Source organism: Neolamprologus brichardi, chromosome 5 (assembly GCF_056152115.1).
Source record: "Neolamprologus brichardi isolate AB-2024 chromosome 5, ASM5615211v1, whole genome shotgun sequence".
Lineage (NCBI taxonomy): Eukaryota > Metazoa > Chordata > Actinopteri > Cichliformes > Cichlidae > Neolamprologus > Neolamprologus brichardi.
Genome location: NC_142108.1, coordinates 21,722,557 through 21,737,209, shown reverse-complemented (window position 1 = coordinate 21,737,209; position 14,653 = coordinate 21,722,557).

Here is a 14,653-nt window from a genome sequence, read left to right as displayed (position 1 = left end):
ACAGTGATGCAAGTAGTACGTGAGATAACAGGGAAGCAGACCTAAATGCTCATGTTCAGAAAAGCATTCAATTATAGGCACTAAAGCAGCTGTCAGTAAAGAGGCAGCTAACAGGTAGGTTGATAGGCCATTGTCTGTGACTGGCAGAACTAGCTTGAAAAACATGTAAGATTGCAACATAAACAATATGACAATAAGCTAGATGGATTTTTTTTTTTAAATATATTATTATAAAAGTTACTATTATACTCTTGTACATATGCTTTGATTTTTGGAAGTTTTGCAATTTTTTTAATTTTCACATCAGCAAAGTAAATTTGAAATCAAATAATAATGTTTTTAAAGTATTACATTTTTTTCTATACATAGTGGTTGATATAAGTGATTCAAAAGTAATGGGACACCATGAGCTTTCCTTTCGTTTTTCTTTTATCAGCCCATTGTTTTGGTGTAAGCTAATTTTGTTTGCATATGTCCACAAAACCTTTCCATAACATCAGACTCCTGAGGATGTTTCTGGCCCAAGTGTTACAGCGGGTTGCACATTGCTGTAAATACTGTTTTTCCTCTCATGAAGGTTTTTCTTGATGGTAGACTTCAACAATGATACACCTGCCTCCTCAAAGATGTTCCTGACTTTTAGTTTAGTTTAAGAATGGAAATAATTCTCTGATCATGCACTTTCATTTTCTTTCATTGTCATTCAAGCCTTTTGGTGCTGCTGAATTGGCCATTGTCTGCTACCTCTCTGATGGGTTTACTTTGATTTTCAACCTAATGATGCCTCCATCACTTGTGTTGGCATCACTTTGGACCTGATATTGAGAGTTTCTTTAAAAAAACTGGCAAATACAATCAGCTTTCAGGTATCAACTCCAGATATCTGCTTAAGTTGCTAACTCCTAGCTCCTTTGACTACGATGACCTGGATGACTGAGAACCTTCACAGACATACTTAAGTTGCTAACAGCATGTCAGTTAATTGTATTTTTGAGCTTCTGAAAATGGGGGACTGTGCATAAAGATCGCTGTAATTCCCAAACACTTTTGTTAAACCCCATGAAGATGAAAATCTGCACTTCAATCAAATCTTGTTTGATGTTAAGATCCGCTGTGGTGGTGTAAACAGGAAACACTGCAAAGATCCAAATGGCTCCAAGACTTGCCAAGGCCCACAGTTGATTACTTGGTGCATAGCAACACCAAGACTGCCAAAAATGCATCAGTATGATGGGAGTCAGAGCTGCATGGAGGCTTTGTCCGACCATCCAGACTGATCGTCCCATGAGGCAACCGCAGTCAGTAGCAGTCATGGTTACTGTGGCTGCAGGCATAGATGAGTAGACAGTCGGTCTTTACCTGCTCATGTAAGCAGTGTGTTTTTGTGTTAATACAACATGGAGCAATGTGCAGAATGTGGTTGCAACATTGTTCTCTTAAATTAGTGTGGTGGGATGTGTGTCTTCAGTCATATCAGGGGAAGTTTTTCTGAGGAAAACCTACCTTTTAAATGTTTTTCAACTTAAAGAGAAGTCAGAAGTTTCAGTAACTTTGTGTGAGCATGTGTGTGTGCGTGTGTGTGTCAGCAGCCTGGAGGAAGTGAGATGCCTGTCTGAAATCAAGTGATAGTGTGTGACTGTGAGTGAGCAGATGCTGCGTGTTGCATAATGCAAAGAGCTTTCTTATCAGTGTGTGTGTGTGTCTGTGTGTATATACATTGATGTGATGTGTCTGTGTGTGTGTTAAGACAGCAGTGTTGTTGTTGCTGATAACACTGTGGGGTGGACCAGTGTTTTTCTGTTTTACATTGATTGCCAGTCGGGATTCATTTATCTCCCCTGACACAGCAGACAACTCATTGTGTGCTTAAACACATGCACACACACATGCTCAGACACACGCACAAGCAACTGATTTCCTCTCTCTTAAAACCCAACATGGGTGTGCAGGACTTCTGTGGAACTATGTAACTGTTAATTGAGACCTCTGCTGTGAAGTTTTTGAGTGCCTACGACGCAGCCCGTGCAAGTGTCCGACACTGTTGTCATCATTCATGTTTTTGCATGGTGCATTATGTGTCAATCACCTTGTGGTGACAACCTGTTGCTTTTAAAGAGAAACAAATAAAATTCTGGTGCAGGTTTTCCTCCTCCTGCGTCTCCTCTTTTTGTTTTGGTCATTTTTTTTTGTTGGACAGGGAAATGTATTTTTTCCAAGTCTTCGCTCCAGGAACTTTCTCATATATACAAGCTCTTATATTTTAGTGCTGATTGTCTTTCCTTCACTGATAAATTCAAAAGCAGCAGAGAAAAGAAGATGGAAGGCACTCGAGGAATTAACCGTACCGAACAGGCCAATCAAAATAGTTGGGAGCTGCATAGACTTGAGTGGAGTTACATTTCCAGGAAGGTTCATGTGTCATTATGTCACAAGTTACATAGTAGGGGTTCAGAGGTTTGCAGTTATGATGCACCTGTGGCGTAAATGTAGCACTTAAGTATAAACTGCAACACTGATGTGGGTCTAGCTCAGGATCAGAGAAAGGGATCAAAAAAGAACCTTGTTGCCGTGGTTGATAGTGTGAAGCCTCCCCCTCAGTCTCGAAAACAAATCTGTTGCTAGCATGAAACATTACTCCGGTTAAAATGCATTTGCTTTAAAGTCATATTTAATGTATTTTAAACAAAAAACAGTTTCACATTGCCAGGAGTCCTGGCTGCTTACTTTTCTCTGAGTAGTCTATGCATTACCAAAACACAAAAACCAACTTTCAATTTATTAATTGGTGTCATTCACTAACATAAGAAGAAGTGAAACAAAGTCTGGTATTTATGGAAATTCTCACCTGCGAAACAAAAACTAATCAAAAATCTGTGTCTAAGATCTTAAGACAATAGCTGTAGACTTGTATTTAATAAATGTTGTGATGCCTGTGAGCTAGTTCAGGCAGGAAGCTCAAGCTGGACTGCCACATACACTTTGCTCATCTCAATTATTGATCACAGTATTTAGGCTGCAAAATTTCTACTCTGCCACCTGAGCATTCTCTGTGTATTATATTTGTGTGGGGGTGATGAGCTTGGAGCCTAGATACCAAATAATTCTAATGATTCTGTATTATAATTCTGGCTTGTGCCCAGAAACATAATATAAGCTTGCAGATGGTGTTTGAATGTGAGGGACACTTTTTTCAGTTTTCAGACTTTTGGCGGCAAGAAAAGCAAACAAAGCAAAGAATTTTCTCCAGTCTGAGGTAATGCCTCCAATTAAATGCATTAAGAATGCTGTACATAAATGATAAAATGTGCAGAAGCAAACAAGCAAAACTTTATTGGTGTAGTCCACGTCCTTCCAGGTGGAAGCACAATGGGCTGAAAAAGCTGCAGTGCTCCACAAGCTACTCATCGTGGAATGAGAGCACATCTGCATCCTCTGGATCCATGACAAAGTGAATTTAATACACTTTAGCATCTATAGGGTGTTTGACGAAAGGACACAACATGTTCAGAAGCTGCCTCGAGCTCTGCAGAAGGGAGATTACAAAAAACTCAGGGTCTGTTAAAGGAAACCTGCCAATGAGCAGATTAGGTTCACAGAGAAAGTAACTGACTCAGTTCTCAGAACTGAAAACCAACGCTAGGCTAACGAACTCCCAAGGTTTCACTGAAAATGCTTTCTGGAACTTAAAACAGGGTTTCTATCTCAGATTAAGTCAATTTAGGGTTTGGGGGTCAGTTAATTCTCATTGGGGATTTTCCTACTTTCATATGTCTTCTCAAAGGCACTTACATGATACCCATGTGTTTTTTCCAAGAGGTTTCTAAGAACATCTCATTAAAAATTTGCAGCCAGATGCTATACATTTGATACATTTTTGGAGGCTTGGAAATGGGTTTATCAAAGTAGGATGATGCATGAATTACAGTAGTAGATCATTTTATATTATTGTATTGTAATTATCAAATTATATTTAAAGTTAAAAATTTAAATACTGTATTTCAATCCATTTTCACAAAAAAGCAGAGGCACAGATACTGGGCTCATCAGTGACATCATGCTTCATGGGATGTATGCAGAGGGACTTCTACTGAGGTCGATTGTGGACCCGTTGGCAGGCAAAGAAGAATGTAGTTGTGCTCAGGCAAAAGGTTGATGAAACTGAGTGCTTCTGCTTCAGCAATGGTTGCAGCTGTATGTAGACACTGAGGTTTGTATGCTCTAATTTTTTCAGCTTTGTCCCACTTTGGATAAATGTCCTGTTCTACTTCTATAGCTCTGACTCGTCTCAGTTAGGGTATATAGGGTATAATAGCGATGTACTAGATTGTACTGTCTTGTAACACAAGGCGCACAAGAACATTTTCAACAGTCTATCCATGTGTTTAAACTGCTCTGATGGTTGTCTGACAACGTTTTTATTATCTACTGGCTTGCACGACATTACCTTGCTGGCTACAAAGCTGTGGTTGACCTGTGTTGTTCTCTGTTTGTGCTCCATTTGGAAGTTGACATAAAGATAAATGTGTTTGTGACATAAAAATTGAATTGTATTTGAAAATGGAAACATTTTCTGGTGTTTTTATTACATACTATATTCAGTTAAAAAAATGCATTTGCAAAGAGGCCAAAAAAAGAAAAAAACAGAATAAACAAAAAATAAATATACGCAGTTTTGAGGTCTCCGTAGACCTAAAAGAGACAACCCACTATCACGGCAAAGTGTCTAATAGACACACCGGTTCACTGTGTTCATTACATGCTTTGCCTCTCCAAAATGTGAAATGGACATGCTTGCAGAAGTTGCATTACCGCATGTAGAAAATTGCATTAACAGCAAGGGGAGATAATATATTTAAAGTTGTTAGTGAACAAAAAACGCAGGAAAAACATTCCAGTGTTCTTAATCCTCAGAAACGATTAAGTGTACATAATGTCTTCCTCACTCCTGAGGATCATCTTCAGCACTCCAAATCCAAATGTCCTGTGAACTTTGGTCATACAAAATAAGAGAACATCTCTTTATTTAATAATAATATATAACTTGTTAATTAGTAATTTGTAATTAGCTAGTTGTATTTATGGATACAAACTTTTTTTAATAGTAGAGAAATGTGTGTACCACTGTGCATGCTGTTACGTCATGCTGAACATGTTGGACAGCTTGTGTGCCAAAAAAACACCAAAGAGTTGGTGTCGTAAACCACCGCCTCTGTTCAAAGATGGTCGCTCACAGTGAACATAGATGGCTTCTTTTGAGTTCCCTCCCCAGACGCCTTAATGCCCACTCACATCCTGGGCCATCTGACCTCAGGAATTCGCATGATAAGGTGGGGCCAGGTTTCACAATGAGCTCACCCAAAACTCTGGTTGATTGGGACCCACACCTAGTTTCACACCTTGGCTCAGGCTATTAGAGGATCATCAGGGGGTCCTTTTGTCCCTCTGTGGGGGGATACTCCCACTAGGTTTAAATCTGGGACTCTCCACCATTTGACCTTAGAACTGAAGAAGCTTCTCGGATGAGAGGTGAAACGTCTTCAAGTAACTTAAAGAAGTCCAGACGCTTTTCTTTGCAAGCTCCTTTGATTACCTTAGGGATAAAAATACTGGGCCTTAAGTATAGTGAGATCATTTGAAAGTGTATGACAACATTTTGACATTTTGACATCTTCACTGAGTGTTGTCCATAAATGAAGGTGATGTGAGGAGACAGGAGTCTAGATGTTGGTGCACAATAGAATGTCTGAAAGCAGAATGGCGGAAATGCAATGCGGTTTAAAGAACAGAAACTTGCTGATTGACTAAAGAGAATAAGATGGACAATAGGGTGTGGTAATACTGAAATCATGAATGAATGGTTTTAACAGCGTGGGAAAGGAGAAGTGAAGGAGAAGGCACAAGAAAGCCAAACACACATTAAGCCACAGACAATAAATAGGAATAAGAGAGGTCACTTCTTTTCAGTATTAACATGATTCGATATGATTTCAGTCTTACGTGCCAAGTAGGATATAGCAAATTAAATCGCAAACACAGGACTTTTTTTATATTCATCGATGTCCAAGATTTGTTTTATGTTGACCAAATAACTAATTATGACATGTTACCACATCATCTGCACAACCTGCTGCATTTGATTATAAGACAATATTCAACAGCTGTGTTAAAAGGTGGTTATTCTCATGCATGGCACATATTTGGTTAAATGTACATTCCAACTTCTCGGTAGGGTTGCCTTTGCAGTGCAGCCGATATTGCAGAGTTGGTGTCTACACCGTGATGAAGAATAGTGGAGAAATTGTAGCGCTTTCAGACAGAAATGCTTCCTAAAAGGAGTTTAACGCAGAAAGGCTTTTTGAGAGTCAGGGGAGGTAACATAAAGAGTAAGGTCAGTCAATAAAATTCAACCATACTCCTTTACAGAAGAGTAGGCTTTATTTCCTGCATCTAATCAAATACCATGCTGACTCATGATTTCATTACCTGCTCTTGTTCCTCTCCCTGCTCTCTATAGGGTTTGCCACAGCTGATCATCTGCCTCATCTCACTCTATCCCTGTCATCATTTGTAACTTATTCCGCGCTCTTCCTCTTTTCCTTCTGCCTGGCAGCTCTGTCCATTATTCATCCTCTGCACACATCCAAACCTCCTCACCCTTGTCCCTCCAACTTTGTTTTCTCTGGGAGTTCTTGCTTTATTAAGATTTAACTAAGCACAGCAGTGCAAAAATATCAAATACAAGGGTTGTTGCAAGCAGTTCACTTGATTATATAAATATGTTTGAAATTCAAATCTATGAATAGATTTTTTTTTAAACAACATCCAGTGGTCCTGATACAGATGAAGTTAGGAAACGAGAGGCCAGGCAGAGGTTGTAACATAGTGTAGGACACTATTATAATCACCACTCAACTGAGCAATTGCGCTCACATATCACTAAATTCAACTGCAAAACCAGGTGGCACCATTAATCATACTGGCCCCATTGTGCACATTGGCTGCCAACAGGAAGACCTGAAGAAGTGAAAAATCACCAGCACAAAGAATCACTAGCACTATATTTTAAGATACCAAGAGAACAAAGAAGGCTATATATGGAAAGAGCAAAAGAGTTAACATATAGAGTCACACTTAACAAATATGAAAATATATCGTAGTCTTACATACACATGTATTCAGTAAATACCACACAGCCCAGGCTCCTGCAAGTTTATGAGTAAGTAACTGAATAAGTGCATTAGTCTCTGTGCAAGAAAAATAAAACATGAAGTCAACTGTTACATCACTTAGACCACTTTTAACACTAACTTTTATGACATACTTCTGGAGGAAACATCCAGCACTACTCAGCCAGAGTAACTCATCTAGCCTGGAACACTCAGAAGAGACGAAACCTCAAAATATAACTTACCAGCCAGTTGCAGAGACTGAGGTTGTATGAAGAACTGAAGTGAAACCAAGTGTTACGAACAATGAAAAGTAACGACTACAGCCACTGTCTGTGCTTTTTATGCTGTATTTTTGATCTTTGATGCTGTGCTTTTCTGTTTCCTGGTGAACTCCACTGCTGCAGATTTGATGGACGCAGCAGTGTATTCAGCAATGGGCAGTTGGGATTTTGGAGGACTGTATGGGAGCACGTTTGCAGTGGGTGAAAACCCTTCTCCATAAGCAGGGGAAACCAAATTACACAACCAACACACTCAAAATTCCCAACACTGATAAATCTCTTAAAAATTCGTTCCTCATCCTGCTCATCCTGATTACTTCTAATGAAAATATTTACATCTTTAAATCTGCCACTTACAACTTGGCCTCATTTTGTCATTTTGTCATCACCAAACTATACATCATAGCAGGTCTCGCTATCATCTTCAAAAATGTCCCTTTCACTCTCACTCTATCCTTCCCTGACACTTGTCTCCACCCACTCCACCCTCTCCTTGGTATTTCAATTGCAGTTTGGTTAGGTTTAGTCACTAAAACTACTTCTTTTCATTCAGTCGACAAAACCGCTTGGTTAGCTTTAGAAAAATATTATGGTTTGGGTTAAAATAGCCGTTTCAGTTTGACTATGCTGGAAAGCATTTTTTTTTCTTGCAGAACACTTCAAAGGCAAATTTCTCAGCTATGAGAAAAAACATAAAGAAAACTGCATGTTACTACATGTCACATGCACACCTTGAATCACATCTTTTGTGTAAAGTCTTTGAATCCGATACTAGTATTTTTCCATCTTTTCTAAAGCTGTGACACATCATAATTATACCAGTGAGATTTTCTTGGGTCAGATAGTGAGCGTGAGCCTGGCAGTTTCATGACTACACCAACTGCAGGTGAACTCTGGGTGAAAAAGGTAAGTGCAGTGAAAAATGTCTAATACGAATGAATACTCTTCTTTGAAGGTCATTGCATTGGCCTTTTCAGATTGAGTAACTGAGATACTGATGGGTGTAAAAGCTATTTTCTGACACTCTTTGGGGTGTTCGGTGCTTTTTTGGAGACAAAAGAACAGGAACCAGCAACTTTGTGGATCTTTCTATAGTTAGTATAGTTAGTACTGAACTGAGGACATTCTCCAGCTGTTTATACCCTATAGCGACACTTAATTGTAACCATAACTCTAAAAAAAATCACAGTGCTTTTGAAGTTGTAAAGATCAAACATGTATCCTAACTAATGTAGATTTAAACTAAACTTTGTCCACACACACACACACACACTCTTTCTCTCTCTCTCTCTCTCTCTCTCTCTCTCACACACACACACACACACACACACACACACACACAGAGTCCTGGAGAAAGTTCAGCAGGATGCATTGTTACATGTTCCTGGCAAAGCTGTGGTTACTCCTTTTGATGACTACCACCAACTATGTGCAGCCACACACACATACATGCGCACACACACACCACAATAAGGCTGTTCCCAGAAAGAATGCTTCCCGACTGCCTGTCTCTCTTCCTCTTTCTACTCCCAGCAGCTGACTGAGGTCAGTCAACGCCGGCTTCCATTTAAATCCTTGAAGGAAAACTCCACCCGTAACCACTTAAAACTTTAAAAACCAGCTGCTGGCGGCTGGTGCATTTTATGTTTTCTGGCTCTGTTTGGTGTTTTATTGTATTGTTTTATTTCCTGGCTGGGATGTAAAGCCCAGATATTTCCAGTGTGTTGTTCTGAAACAATAGTAATTGTAAGCGTTTGGTGCCAGTTTGTCCGTCATCGTTGCGAAGGCGTGCACAAAAATGACCCCACATTAATGAATTTTACAACTGTACACTACACACTAGTACAATTAAAATTAATTCCATATTGTCAGTCTCTGTCCATGCATACCTTGTTCTTGCTCAATTCTCATCAGTATGTCCTGGTCCCTGACACTTGATATGGACCTCATTAAGCCAGGCAATGTGTCCGCCAGCATGACTTGAGTTGTGTATTTCTTACTCATGTTCCAACCCTGTAATACATAGACATGACAAATGACAACTGCAAGATTACTCATTAAAATTCACCAAGAAGTTGATAGAGCATTTATTTTGTTTAGCATTTAGTTTTTGTAATATGTCCAAGGTGTACCTCTCCAATGGGTAGGAAATTTCCTGGTAGGAAACGGTAAAAAAAAATCCCAGGAGAAATCCATTTAAGCACCCAGGAGACATCCTAATCAGATACCCAAACCACCGCAACCATCTCCTTTCGATGAGGAGAAGTAGTAAGCCCTTCCCAAAGGACTAAACTTGCCACCTTATTTAAGTGTGAGCCAAACCACCCTTCGGTATCTGCAGTCTTATTCTTGTAAACACAGTTCGAGGCCATAGGTGAGCATAGAAATGTAAATCTCTCTTTAACACGACAGACAGTACAGAATCCACATCACAGCAGACGCCGCACCAATCAGTCTGTCAATGTCCTCAACTCATGAACAAGACCTCAAGATACTTGAACTCCACTTGAAGTAGCTCAGACTCCCCAATCCAGAAAGGGTCGTTAACCTTTTTACAGCTGAGAACCGTGGCCTCAGACTTGGAGGTGCTAACTTTTTAATCCAAAGTGTCTCACACTCAGCTGCAAACTGCCCCACTGCAAGCTTGCTACTCGATGAACCCAGCAGGACAACATCACATTGAAAAAATTGAACCTTTTGTTTCACATACAAAGCAGAGGATGATGAGCAGGGCAAAGCGACAAACCGTACGGTTAACATTTAATGTGAAAATATCAGACGTGTTTTATTTTTGCTGTTGTTATTAATTCTCACTCTTTGATGCCTCCCAGGCTGAAGAATCACCAAGGAGAATTTGATAAACCTGCTCAAACTCCAACATTATAAAAGTTTTTGTATCTCTCCTTACCACCTTTTCTTTGTGCTTGTTTAGTGTCATTATAAAAATATCCAAAAAAACATTTTCCTTTTTCCTTCTGTTTACCTGGCAGCACCCACGTTTCATGAAATAACTTCCTTCCTGCCTTTGATTTGCAGTTTTGCAGTTCACGAATGGCAGTGTCACCTCTCTGGAGCTGATTGTGGCCATTGCGCGCAGCAGCCAATACTGTAGTGTAGGTGGCAAAATGTTGCTTTTCAGCACGATGTTAACGTGGTGTCGACTTTACATGCAGCTCTGCAACACACCAGCACTAAAAGTTTGAGAAGGGCTGTCATTACACAGTTTGGTAAGAACCTGTGGTGATGCCATAAGAGCTGTAATTTCAAAGGAATGAAGGAAGACCAGTTTTAGTCTTTCTCTCTGTGACCTTAGTGACCTGCAATTATGACAGAAGAAGGTTTCTAATTTTGGAACATTTCCTCTTTTTTTCTTTCTTCTGGTAAAGAAGGTGACAAAGTTTCCCTTGTAGTAAGGTGCATTTACCTGGAGTATCCCGGATACGATGACTGTCCCAGTGTGGACAATATTCAGGATATGAGGCTAATATGGAACTCTATAGTTGTAATGATAAACAGGATAACGTCAATTGTTGCTGACAGAGGTTGCATCAGACTTTACAAAGCAGGCCGGAGTCCAAAGGAGATTTTTATCCATTTTTAAAATATGCAGTAGAAGTCTGTTTAAACTGTCAACAGAGCCTGAGGTGTAAAACACAAGCAGTTAATCTGTAAGTGACAAAAACAAGCTGGCCTTATTAGATGGGTCAGGGATCTGTTTCTCCTCTTCATCTTTTCCTCCCCCCGCTGTTTTGGTCCGCAGCCCTTAACCACCACCCTGCCAACCCCCCAAAATCCTTAGAGGCAGCTTAAAAAAGAGTACAATTATCCTCTTATTTTAGTTTATCTGAAAGGATCCTCAGGGTCCACCAGCAGCAATTTACAGGTTTTAGCTATCAGGAGAAACTGTCTTTCCAAAATGTCAGCAAACACCCTCACTTTAATTACATGACATCATCAGTAATATATGCGGGGTCTTTTACGAACCCCCAAGGGTTTAAATTAAGAAGTAAAAATGGCACAGCATGATGATGTCTTTCAAAGCATTAAAATTCCACAAATTAATGAGTTCTGGTTTAAAGATGACTATCGAAAAATTCTGCTAGGGGCTACCGTTCATGCAACAATAATAACTTTTGTCCCAAAATGTTTTTAAAAATAAGAAAAAACACCATTATTAGAAAGATCACAGTCATGACGTGGATGTTTTCATTTCACTCACTCGGAATAACTAGATATGTAGCGTGTCTGAATTTCAAATTCAGCGGAGTAATCATACAACGTGAGGCGATGTTGTGAGAAAGGATTTTACTTCCAAAAGAGGAAAATTTAAATGACTCTTTGGCATCTGGGAAGTGGAATGTTTCGAAGCTTTTGAAGGTTCTATAAAAGATGCATCTCAGACCATATAGCTTCTTTTAAATTACCAAAAAAAAGGACACACTGGAGATCATTTGTATTTTCATGTGATTTTTGTTCTTTCTTTTTTTGTATGTTTGTTTTATTCCGCTTTATACACTGACAAATTGTTGTGCAGCAGATTCTTGGTTCATTACTTCAATTTCTACATCACTGAAAAGGTCAAGGTTGTTTCTGTATGAGACCTGTAAGATGACACAAGTTCCTTTTTTAATGCATTTTAGACACTAATGCCATTCAAATGTCATTTACTATTTCATTAGTTACCTTGCCCCATAGGTCAGTATTTCATTAGTGACCTTTGACAGAACTCTCCTCTCTTAATGGCAACTGAAATTACTTCGTTTGGTGTCGTGTCATGTTTAATCTAAAACTCTTTTTGCATGTCAGCCTTTATCATGGAATTGACAGAAATTCATAGATAAAGTGGGGCTTTTCTAGTGCTGTCCCCACCGAGAGGAACAATTGGCTGCCAACAGCCAAATTCCAATCGGTCCCCTACACCCTACACCCTACACCCTCCCCTCCCCGATGAACCTTACTCCATGGGAAGTCATGCTTGCAGCAGCAGGGTTTCTCAGCAAAGCAGTATGGTAGATTTGAGACATCCTAGCCCTTCTCCAACTCTAACATGAGGGTTTCACTTCAATGGAGAAAATGGAAACTGAAAAATCTACCTATTCTGTTTCCATTTCAGTCAAGTGCTTATCTTATGATTACATTTCCTTAATATTTCACAGCTTTGTAATAACAGATGGATTTGTTATTATCAAATGCTTTTAATGTGGATGGATTATTATTATGGAGGTTATTGGCATGTTGGTGTCCTGCAAATAGATCTTTGTGGTCTTCTAATGCAGAAACTTTGCAGCTCAGACAAAGATACTATCCCTGGACCGCCTTAAGCCAGACTGCCTAAAAAGCAAAGAAAATGACTACCAGACTGAATAAGAGCAAGCAATATGCTGTGTAATCTCCATGCAATGACTATGAAATTTCAGTATAACTTGTTTCATCAATCACGTGTTTTGTAAGAAAAAAGTCTGGCAAGATCTGTGCTCTTTACAGTGTTTAGATAGATAATATTTTGGTGTAGTTTCACTATTACCTGCAACCATGTTCTGTTCAATTCTTTTTCAGCTCTCTAACACTCTGGAAAAAAATGTGACCCACCCTGTTGATAACCTGTTGATGAACACACAAAATCTGCAGATGTCTTAGACTGTTACACATTTTTGCAGTTGCTGCTATGATTGCATTCATAGGATCCCTTTGTGTCTTAGACTAAGCCATTTTGCAGGTATGGCTGTATTTGCTCATTTAAGGGACTTGTTTGTAAAAAAAAAAAAAAAGAAAAAAGAAAGAAAGAAATACACAACTTGTTTAGTTATTTGTTTGTGTGTTTGTGGGTTTTTTTTGTATGTTTGTTTGTTTGTTTTGGGGGGGGGGGGGGGGGGGGGTGTATTTTATTGAAAGTTCTAAGCAGGAACCAGCCCTCCAGCTCACACTTTGAAAACCACCAGCGTCAGTGTGTACAGCTTCTATGTGAATGAGCTTTGCTGTCTAATTAAAGCAGCAGCAGCCTGTCTGTCTGCACAGATACTTGCTGCCGGATGAAGATTCCTAATAAGGAGGAGATCGTAGCGGAGAACACACACAGTGATAATCCCATTCCCTGGTTCCTTCTCTCACACCCCTCAGGCTTTGGCTGTGTGTGTGTGTCCTAATAGCTTTCTTATGCCATCCAGTTCACTGGCCGGTCAGTTGGTTTGTCAGTCAGTAAGTCAGTTGATAAACCTTTTACCTCATCACTCAGCAATCTAATTTCAACCTAACATAAAACTGTAATTTACCCACTGGTGACTTTAGAGAAAATTCCTCTAATTTATTTACGGCACTTTTCAGAAGTATAACTATCTTCTATGACTAGAAAGTGTAGGAGTTTAACAGAAGTGAAAGCAAACACACCACATGCTGAGAGTTTTTGAAGCAAACCTCAAACTATTCTGATTTTAGCAACATTTTGCAGTTTGTAAATGTGTTAAAGTGTTGTTTTAACTTCACTCATAACTAATAGCAAATGATCATCTGATCTCAGCTGAGTTTAACAAAGGTTTCATGTTGTGGTGCAGATGTTTGAGGGAGGATTCATGTGAAAGCATTTGGAAATCCCAGAATTAAGAAATTAGTCAGAAAACGAAGAATCCAGTCATTCGGTCAAGATGTTCAACATACTCAGGTGAAACTGGGTCAACCACCAGTCAGTTTGCCAGTTAGCCTGTAGGTGGCACATTAATCCACTTATTTAGCCTGCTCCCTGCTCTTTGTGTGAATGTTCACTGCTGCTGTAACAAAATGTTCTTTCTGCTGCTTGTGATCTCTATCTGTAAAAAAAAAAAAACATCTTCTAAAATGTGGAGCAGCAGATTGCTTATTTAGTGCAAGTTCAGTGCAGCTTTGCTGTTGTTGTCTGTGTGATATTAATACTTCACCCTCTTGTGAAAACACAGAGTACACTTTCACATTCAGCAGAAAGTAGTTTACATGTGGCAGACCACCTAGGAGGCTGCGATTACATCTAAAGACGCAGAGTATGCTCAGAAAAGCAGTGTGTGAATAACAGTGAATGAAGAAGAGCTGTTTCTTTACATGTTTGAATACATGCTGGGGTCTTTGAGCTTATAATAAGAGACTTTTTTGTGGAGACTTATGCATATCATAAGTCATGATCATCTTAGTAAACACGTAATTTAAAAAATAGATACAGACACACTTTTAATGCATGTA